Here is a 10,598-nt window from a genome sequence, read left to right as displayed (position 1 = left end):
GCAAGCCGCGGTAGTACCGTGGGCTCAAGAAGATGCACGTTTCAAGCACACGAAAAATGGGGTCTTTGCACAAACACTCCGAGGCAACACGACACCACAAGACCACGCTACATACAAAGGCAGAAAGGCTGAAAGGCAAACGACAAAACGAAACAACCACAAGACACCACCTCTCCAAAGAGAGGGCGGTGGCCGTAGCCACCTATGTTTGAGTCAATTGGTATGGCACCGCGAAGAATTATCCTTGGGTCCATGACCAAAACTCGTCTTTGAAGCACAAGTACCATCAAACATGGCTAATGTGAAAGACTTGATCAATTTATGCATAATGGGGGGAGGGAGAGTTCATTGAGAGAACAACACTCCCCCTATGTCTATGCCTACATCTAAACAAGACAACACGTTGAGTTTGGTGGGGTGTGCAAGAGTTCAAGCAACATTGCTCGAATCAATGATAGCTCATGCCTTAACTCGCGAAATCTTGCTTCATCCAAGGGATTCGTGAAAATATCTGCAAGGTTATCATGAGTGTTGACATAGTTGAGCTCGATCTCTCCTCGCCTAATGTGATCCCGGATGAAGTGATACCGGATCTCGATATGCTTCGTCTTGAAGTGTTGCACTGGGTTGAGAGAGATCTTGATGGCACTTTCATTGTCACACCAAAGAGGCACTTTGTCACAAATGACACCGTAATCCTTTAAAGTTTGCCTCATCCATAAAAGTTGTGCACAACAACTACCGGCCGCCACATACTCTGCTTCGGTGGACGAGAGAGACACACAACTTTGCTTTTTGGAAGACCAACTTACCAAAGAGCAACCAAGGAATTGGCACCCTCCGGAAGTGGACTTCCTATCCACTTTGTCTCCCGCCCAATCGGAATCCGAATACCCTACAAGCTTGAAGTTTGCTCCTCTTGGGTACCATAAGCCAAAGTTTGGGGTATGAGCCAAATATCGAAAGATTCGTTTGACCGCCACATAGTGACTTTCCTTAGGTGCGGCTTGAAACCGTGCACAAATTCCCACACTCAACATGATATCCGGTCTAGATGCACAAAGTTAAAGCAAGGAGCCTATCATGGAGCGATATACCTTTTGATCCACCGCTTTACCATTGGGATCTATGTCAAGTTGGCACTTGGTGGGCATTGGAGTGGAAGCCGGCTTGACATCACTTAGCTTGAATCTTTTGAGCATGTCTTGAGTATATTTGGCTTGGTTGATGAAGGTTCCTTCTCTTCTTTGCTTCACTTCGAACCCTAGAAAGAACTTCAACTCTCCCATGGAAGACATCTCGAACTTTGAGGTCATGAGAGCGGCAAATTCCTCATTGAAAGCTTTGTTAGGGGAACCAAAGGTGATATCATCAACATATAATTGGCACACAAACAACTCCCCTTTGACCTTCTTAGTAAAAAGAGTGGGGTCGATTAGCCCAACTTCAAAACCACGGTCTTGTAACAACTAGATAAGGTGGTCATACCACGCACGTGGGGCTTGTTTAAGGCCATAGAGTGCCTTATCGAGTTGATACACATGATCGGGAAAGTAGGGATCCTCGAACCCGGGGGGTTGCTTGACATAAACCAATTCATTAATGGGACCATTAAGAAAAGCACTCTTCACATCCATTTGTTGTAACTTAAAGTTATGATGAGAAGCATAAGCAATCAACATGCGAATAGATTCAAGACGAGCAACAGGAGCAAAGGTTTTACCATAGTCGATACCCTCGACTTGGGCGTATCCTTGTGCTACCAAACGAGCCTTGTTGCGAATGATAATCCCATGGGAATCTTGCTTGTTCTTAAATATCTACTTGGTTCCAATGACACTGTGGTTCCCCGTCGGTCTTGGCACCAATCTCCACACTTTGTTACGTTCGAAGTTGTTGAGTTCTTCATGCATGGCATTGAGCCAATCCGGATCTTCTAGCGCCTCATAGACCTTGTGGGGTTCGACACAAGAGACAAACACGTGATGCTCACAATAGTTTGCTAATTTTCTATGAGTGCTTACCCCCTTTCTTAAGCTTCCAAGCACATTCGTCATGAGATGATCCTTGGTGGAGAGCTTGGAAGCAACCTTGGCGGCACGACGCTCCAATTCCTCCTCGGGGGTGAGACGAGGAGTGCTCACTTGATCATCTTGAGCGTCGTCTTGAGCTTGTTCTTGTTCTTGAACTTGCTCGGAGGAGAGAACTTGACCTTGGGCATCACTTGATGTGTCAACACCGTCTTGAGCATGATCTTGCCCTTAGTCATGTTCTTGAGGATGAGGGCCTTCATGTTGTTCTTCGGAAGCGTGTGGGCCTTGGGTTGGTGATGGCTCCACTTGAGTGGAGCTTTGTCCTTCTCCTTCGGCCACAAGGGGTTCCTCAATTGGTAGGATAAAGCCAACACCCATTCTTCTTATGGTTTGAGGAGGAATTTCATCACCTACATCACAAGTGCCACTTTGCTCCACTTGGGAGCCGTTATTCTCATCAAGCTCCACGTTACATGTCTCCTCAATAAGTCCCATGGATTTATTGAGGACACGGTAAGCATGAGAGTTTGTAGCATGACCAACAAATATGCCCTCATAAGCTCTAGCCTCAAATTTAGACAACCGAACACCTTTCTTGAGAATGAAACACTTACACCCGAACACCCGAAAGTACTTGAGGTTGGGCTTGTTACCGGTGAGTATCTCATATGGAGTCTGTTGGAAATATGCCCTAGAGGCAATAATAAAAGCATTATTATTATATTTCCTTGTTCATTATAATTGTCTTTATTCATGCTATAATTGTATTATCCGGAAATCGTAATACATGTGTGAATAATAGGCACCAACATGTCCCTAGTAAGCCTCTAGTTGACTAGCTCGTTGATCAATAGATAGTCATGGTTTGCTGTCTATGGACATTGGATGTCATTGATAACGAGATCACATCATTAGGAGAATGATGTGATGGACAAGACCCAATCCTAAACATAGCACAAGATCGTTTAGTTCGTTTGCTAGAGTTTTCCAATGTCAAGTATCCTTTCCTTAGACCATGAGATCGTGTAACTCCCGGATATCGTAGGAGTGCTTTGGGTATACCAAACGTCACAACGTAACTGGGTGACTATAAAGGTATACTACGGGTATCTCCGAAAGTATCTGTTGGGTTGACACGAATCAAGACTGGGATTTGTCACTCCGTATGACGGAAAGGTATCACTGGGCCCACTCGATAATGCATCATCATAATGAGCTCAAAGTGACCAAGTGTTTGGTCACGGGATCATGCATTACGGTACGAGTAAAGTGACTTGCCGGTAACGAGATTGAACGAGGTATTGGGATACCGACAATCGGATCTCGGGCAAGTAACATACCGATTGACAAAGGGAATTGTATACGGGGTTGCTTGAATCCTCGACATCGTGGTTCATCCGATGAGATCATCGAGGAGCATGTGGGAGCCAACATGGGTATCCAAATCCCGCTGTTGGTTATTGGCCGGAGAGCGATCTTGGTCATGTCTACATGTCTCCCGAACCCGTAGGGTCTACACACTTAAGGTTCGGTGACGCTAGGGTTGTAGGGATATGTATATGCAGTAACCCGAATGTTGTTCGGAGTCCCGGATGAGATCCCGGACGTCACGAGGAGTTTCGGAATGGTCCGGAGGTAAAGAATTATATATAGGAAGTGCTATTTCGGGCATCGGGACAAGTTTCGGGGTCACCGGTATTGTACCGGGACCACCGGAAGGGTCCCGGGGGTCCACCAGGTGGGGCCACCTGTCCCGGGGGGCCACATGGGCTGTAGGGGGTGCGCCTTGGCCTACATGGGCCAAGGGCACCAGCCCCAAGAGGCCCATGCGCCTAGGGTTTCAAGGAGGAAGAGTCCTAGGAGGGGAAGGCACCTCCTAGGTGCCTTGGGGAGGAGGGATTCCTCCCCTTGGCCGCACCCCCCTAGGAGATTAGATCTCCTAGGGCCGGCGCCCCCCCTTGGCCCTCCTATATATAGTGGGGAGATGGAGGACTTCTTACCTTGACCTTGGGTGCCTCTCTCTCCCTCTCCAACACCTCCTCCTCCTCCATAGTGCTTGGCGAAGCCCTGCCGGAGTACTGCAGCTCCATCAACACCACGCCGTCGTGCTGCTGCTGGTGCCATCTCCCTCAACCTCTCCTTCCCCCTTGCTAGATCAAGAAGGAGGAGACGTGGCTGTTCCGTACGTGTGTTGAACGCGGAGGTGCCGTCCGTTCGGTGCTAGGATCTTCGGTGATTCGAATCACGTCGAATACGACTCCCTCATCCCCGTTCTTTGAACGCTTCCGCTCGCGATCTACAAGGTACGTAGATGCATCCAATCACTCGTTGCTAGATGAACTCCTAGATGGATCTTGGTGAAACCGTAGGAAAATTTTTGTTTTCTGCAACGTTCACCAACAGTGGCATCATGAGCTAGGTCTATGCGTAGTTCTCTTGCACGAGTAGAACACAATTTGTTGTGGGCGTTGATATTGTCAACTTTCTTGCCGCTACTAGTCTTATCTTGCTTCAACGGTATTGTGGGATGAAGCGGCCTGGACCAACCTTACACGTACGCTTACGTGAGACCGGTTCCACCGACTAACATGCACAAGTTGCATAAGGTGGCTGGCGGGTGTCTGTCTCTCCTACTTTAGTTGGAGAGGATTCGATGAAAAGGGTCCTTATGAAGGGTAAATAGAAGTTGACAAATCACGTTGTGGCTTTCACGTAGGTAAGAAAACGTTCTTGCTAGAACCCTACTTCAGCCACGTAAAACTTGCAACAACAATTAGAGGACGTCTAACTTGTCTTTGCAGCAAGTGCTTTGTGATATGATATGGCCAAAGTTGTGATGAATGATGAATGATCTATATGTAATGTATGAGATGTTCATGCTATTGTAATAGGAATCACGACTTGCATGTCGATGAGTATGACAACCGGCAGGAGCCATAGGAGTTGTCTATATTTTTGTATGACCTGCGTGTCATTGAGAAACACCATGTAAATTACTTTACTTTATTGCTAAACGCGTTAGCCATAGTAGTAGAAGTAATAGTTGGCGAGCAACTTCATGGATACACAATGATGGAGATCATGATGATGGAGATCATGGTGTCATGCCGGTGACAAGATGATCATGGAGCCCCAAGATGGAGATCAAAGGAGCTATGTGATATTGGCCATATCATGTCACTATTATTATTTGATTGCATGTGATGTTTATCATGTTTTTCATCTTGTTTACTTAGAACGACGGTAGTAAATAAGATGATCCCTCATAATAATTTCAAGAAAGTGTTCCCCCTAACTGTGCACCATTGCGACAGTTCGTTGTTTCGAAGCACCACGTGATGATCGGGTGTGATAGATTCTAACGTTCACATACAACGGGTGTAAGACAGATTTACACATGCAAACACTTAGGTTGACTTGACGAGCGTAGCATGTGTACAGACATGGCCTCGGAACACAGAAGACCGAAAGGTCGAGCATGAGTCATATAGAAGATACGATCAACATGAAGATGTTCACCGACGTTGACTAGTCCGTCTCACGTGATGATCAGACACGGCCTAGTTAACTCGGATCATGTTATACTTAGATGACAGGAGGAATGTCTATCTAAGTGGGAGTTCATTGAATAATTTGATTAGATCAACTTAATTATCATGAACTTGGTCTAAAAAATATTTACAATATGTCTTGTAGATCAAATGGCCATCGTAGTCCTCAACTTCAACGCGTTCCTAGAGAAAACCAAGCTGAAAGACGATGGCAGCAACTATACGGACTGGGTCCGGAACCTGAGGATCATCCTCATAGCTGCCAAGAAAGATTATTTCCTACAAGCACCGCTAGGTGATGCACCTGTTCTCCCTGCAGAACAAGACGTTATGAACGCTTGGCAGGCTCGTACCGATGACTACTCCCTCATTCAGTGCGGCATGCTTTACAGCTTAGAGCCGGGGCTCCAGAAGCATTTTGAGAGACATGGAGCATATGAGATGTTCGAAGAGCTGAAAATGGTTTTTCAAGCTCATGCCCGGGTCGAGAGATATGAAGTCTCCGACAAATTCTTCAGCTGTAAGATGGAGGAAAATAGTTCTGTCAGTGAGCACATACTCACTATGTCTGGGTTACATAACCGCTTGACTCAGCTGGGAGTTAATCTCCCGGATGACGCGGTCATTGACAGAATCCTTCAGTCGCTTCCACCGAGCTACAAGAGCTTTGTGATGAACTTCAATATGCAGGGGATGGAAAAGACCATTCCTGAAGTATTTGCTATGCTGAAATCAGCAGAGGTAGAAGTCAAGAAGGAACATCAAGTGTTGATGGTCAATAAAACCACTAAGTTCAAGAAGGGCAAGGGTAAGAAAGCCTTCAAGAAGGATGGCAAGGGAGTTGCCGCGCCCGGCAAGCAAGCTGCCGGGAAGAAGCCAAAGAATGGACCCAAGCCCGAGACAGAGTGCTTTTATTGCAAGGAAAGTGGTCACTGGAAACGGAACTGCCCCAAATACTTAGCGGACAAGAAGGCCGGCAAAACGAAAGGTATATGTGATATACATGTAATTGATGTGTACCTTACCAGTACTCGTAGTAGCTCCTGGGTATTTGATACCGGTGCAGTTGCTCACATTTGTAACTCAAAGCAGGAGCTTCGGAATAAGCGGAGACTGGCGAAGGACGAGGTGACGACGCGCGTCGGGAATGGTTCCAAGGTCGATGTGATCGCCGTCGGCACGCTACCTCTATATTTACCTTCGGGATTAGTTTTAAACCTTAATAATTGTCATTTAGTGCCAGCTTTGAGCATGAACATTGTATCGGGATCTCATTTAATTCGAGATGGCTACTCATTTAAATCCGAGAATAATGGTTGTTCTATTTATATGAGAGATATGTTTTATGGTCATGCTCCGATGGTGAATGGTTTATTCTTAATGAATCTCGAGCGTAATGCTACACATATTCATAGTGTGAGTACCAAAAGATGTAAGGTTGATAATGATAGTCCCACATACTTGTGGCACTGCCGCCTTGGTCACATAGGTGTCAAACGCATGAAGAAGCTCCATGCTGATGGACTTTTAGAGTCTCTTGATTACGAATCATTTGACACGTGCGAACCATGCCTCATGGGTAAAATGACCAAGACTCCGTTCTCAGGAACAATGGAGCGAGCAACCAACTTATTGGAAATCATACATACTGATGTGTGCGGTCCAATGAGTGTTGAGGCTCGCGGTGGCTATCGTTATGTTCTCACCCTCATTGATGACTTGAGTAGATATGGGTATGTCTACTTAATGAAACACAAGTCTGAGACCTTTGAAAAGTTCAAGGAATTTCAGAGTGAGGTTGAGAATCAACGTGACAGGAAAATCAAGTTCCTGCGATCAGATCGTGGAGGAGAATACTTGAGTCACGAGTTTGGTACACACTTAAGAAAATGTGGAATAGTTTCACAACTCACGCCGCCTAGAACACCTCAGCGTAATGGTTTGTCCGAACGTCGTAATCGCACTCTATTAGATATGGTGCGATCTATGATGTCTCTTACCGATTTACCGCTATCTTTTTGGGGCTATGCTTTAGAGACTGCCGCATTCACTTTAAATAGGGCTCCGACGAAATCCGTTGAGACGACACCATTTGAATTATGGTTTGGGAAGAAACCTAAGCTATCGTTTCTAAAAGTTTGGGGATGCGATGCTTATGTCAGGAAACTTCAACCTGAAAAGCTCGAACCCAAGTCAGAAAAATGCGTCTTCATAGGATACCCTAAAGAAACTATTGGGTATACCTTCTACCTCAGATCCGAATGGATCCTTTCTAGAGAAGGAGTTTCTCTCGAAAGAAGTAAGTGGGAGGAAGGTAGAACTTGATGAAGTATTGCCAAGAATGGATCCTTTCTAGAGAAGGAGTTTCTCTCGAAAGAAGTAAGTGGGAGGAAGGTAGAACTTGATGAAGTATTACCTCTTGAACCGGAAAGAGGCGCAACTCAAGAAAATGTTCCTGAGGTGCCTGCACCGACTAGAGAGGAAGTTATTGATGATGATCAAGATACTTCTGATCAAGCTCCTACTGAAATTCGAAGGTCCACAAGGACACGTTCCGCACCAGAGTGGTACAGCAACCCTGTCTTGGAAATCATGTTGTTAGACAACGGTGAACCTTCGAACTATGAAGAAGCGATGGCGGGCCCGGATTCCGACAAATGGCTAGAAGCCATGAAATCCGAGATAGGATCCATGTATGAAAACGAAGTATAGACTTTGACTGACTTGCCCATTGAGCGGCGAGCCATAGAAAATAAATGGATCTTTAAGAAGAAGACACACGCGGATGGTAATGTGACCATCTATAAAGCTCGGCTTGTCGCTAAGGGTTATCGATAAGTTCAAGGGGTTGACTACGATGAGACTTTCTCACCGGTAGCGAAGCTAAAGTCCGTCCGAATCATGTTAGCAATTGCCGCATTCTACGATTATGAGATATGGCAAATGGACGTCAAAACGACATTCCTTAATGGTTTCCTTAAGGAAGAATTGTATATGTTGCAGCCGGAAGGTTTTGTCGATCCTAAGTATGCTGACAAGGTGTGCAAGCTCCAACGCTCGATTTATGGGCTGGTGCAAGCATCTCGGAGTTGGAACATTCTCTTTGATGAGATGATCAAAGCGTTTGGGTTTACACAGACTTATGGAGAAGCCTGTGTTTACAAGAAAGTGAGTGGGAGCTCTGTAGCATTTCTCATATTATATGTAGATGACATACTTTTGATGGGAAATGATATAGAACTCTTGGACAGCATTAAGGCCTACTTGAATAAGAGTTTTTCAATGAAGGACCTTGGAGAAGCTGCATATATATTAGGCATCAAGATCTACAGAGATAGATCAAGACGCCTCATAGGTCTTTCACAAAGCACATACCTTGATAAGATATTGAAGAAATTCAATATGGATCAGTCTAAGAAGGGGTTCTTGCCTGTGTTGCAAGGTGTGAAATTGAGCTCAGCTCAATGTCCGACCACGGCAGAAGATATAGAAGAGATGAGTGTCATCCCCTATACCTCAGCCATAGGTTCTATTATGTATGCCATGCTGTGTACCAGACCTGATGTAAACCTTGCCGTAAGTTTGGTAGGAAGGTACCAAAGTAATCCCGGCAAGGAACACTGGACAGCGGTCAAGAATATCCTGAAGTACCTGAAAAGGACTAAGGAAATGTTTCTTGTTTATGGAGGTGACGAAGAGCTCGTCGTAAAGGGTTACGTCGATGCTAGCTTCGACACAGATCTGGATGACTCTAAGTCACAAACCGGATACGTGTATATTTTGAATGGTGGGGCAGTAAGCTGGTGCAGTTGCAAGCAGAGCGTCGTGGAGGGATCTACATGTGAAGCGGAGTACATGGCAGCCTCGGAGGCAGCACATGAAGCAATTTGGGTGAAGGAGTTCATCACCGACCTAGGAGTCATACCCAATGCATCGGGGCCGATCAAGCTCTTCTGTGACAACACCGGAGCTATTGCTCTTGCCAAGGAGCCCAGGTTTCACAAGAAGACAAGGCACATCAAGCATCGCTTCAACTCCATTCGTGAAAATGTTCAAGATGGAGACATAGAGATTTGTAAAGTACATACGGACCTGAATGTAGCAGATCCGTTGACTAAACCTCTCCGTAGAGCAAAACATGATCAACACCAGAATTCCATGGGTGTTCGATTCATCACAATGTAACTAGATTATTGACTCTAGTGCAAGTGGGAGACTGTTGGAAATATGCCCTAGAGGCAATAATAAAAGCATTATTATTATATTTCCTTGTTCATGATAATTGTCTTTATTCATGCTATAATTGTATTATCCGGAAATCGTAATACATGTGTGAATAATAGACACCAACATGTCCCTAGTAAGCCTCTAGTTGACTAGCTCGTTGATCAACAGATAGTCATGGTTTCCTGTCTATGGACATTGGATGTCATTGATAACGAGATCACATCATTAGGAGAATGATGTGATGGACAAGACCCAATCCTAAACATAACACAAGATCGTTTAGTTCGTTTGCTAGAGTTTTCCAATGTCAAGTATCCTTTCCTTAGACCATGAGATCCTGTAACTCCCGGATACTGTAGGGGTGCTTTGGATATACCAAACGTCTCAACGTAACTGGGTGACTATAAAGGTATACTACGGGTATCTCCGAAAGTATCTGTTGGGTTGACACGGATCAAGACTGGGATTTGTCACTCCGTATGACGGAAAGGTATCACTGGGCCCACTCGGTAATGCATCATCATAATGAGCTCAAAGTGACCAAGTGTTTGGTCACGGGATCATGCATTACGGTACAAGTAAAGTGACTTGCCGGTAACGAGATTGAACGAGGTATTGGGATACCGACGATCGGATCTCGGGCAAGTAACATACCGATTGACAAAGGGAATTGTATACGGGGTTGCTTGAATCCTCGACATCGTGGTTCATCTGATGAGATCATCGAGGAGCATGTGGGAGCCAACATGGGTATCCAGATCCCGCTGTTGGTTATTGGCCGGAGAGC

Source organism: Triticum dicoccoides, chromosome 5A, assembly GCF_002162155.2.
Source record: "Triticum dicoccoides isolate Atlit2015 ecotype Zavitan chromosome 5A, WEW_v2.0, whole genome shotgun sequence".
Lineage (NCBI taxonomy): Eukaryota > Viridiplantae > Streptophyta > Magnoliopsida > Poales > Poaceae > Triticum > Triticum dicoccoides.
The sequence above is the reverse complement of the archived record's forward strand: the minus strand, read 5'-3'. Positions refer to the sequence as shown.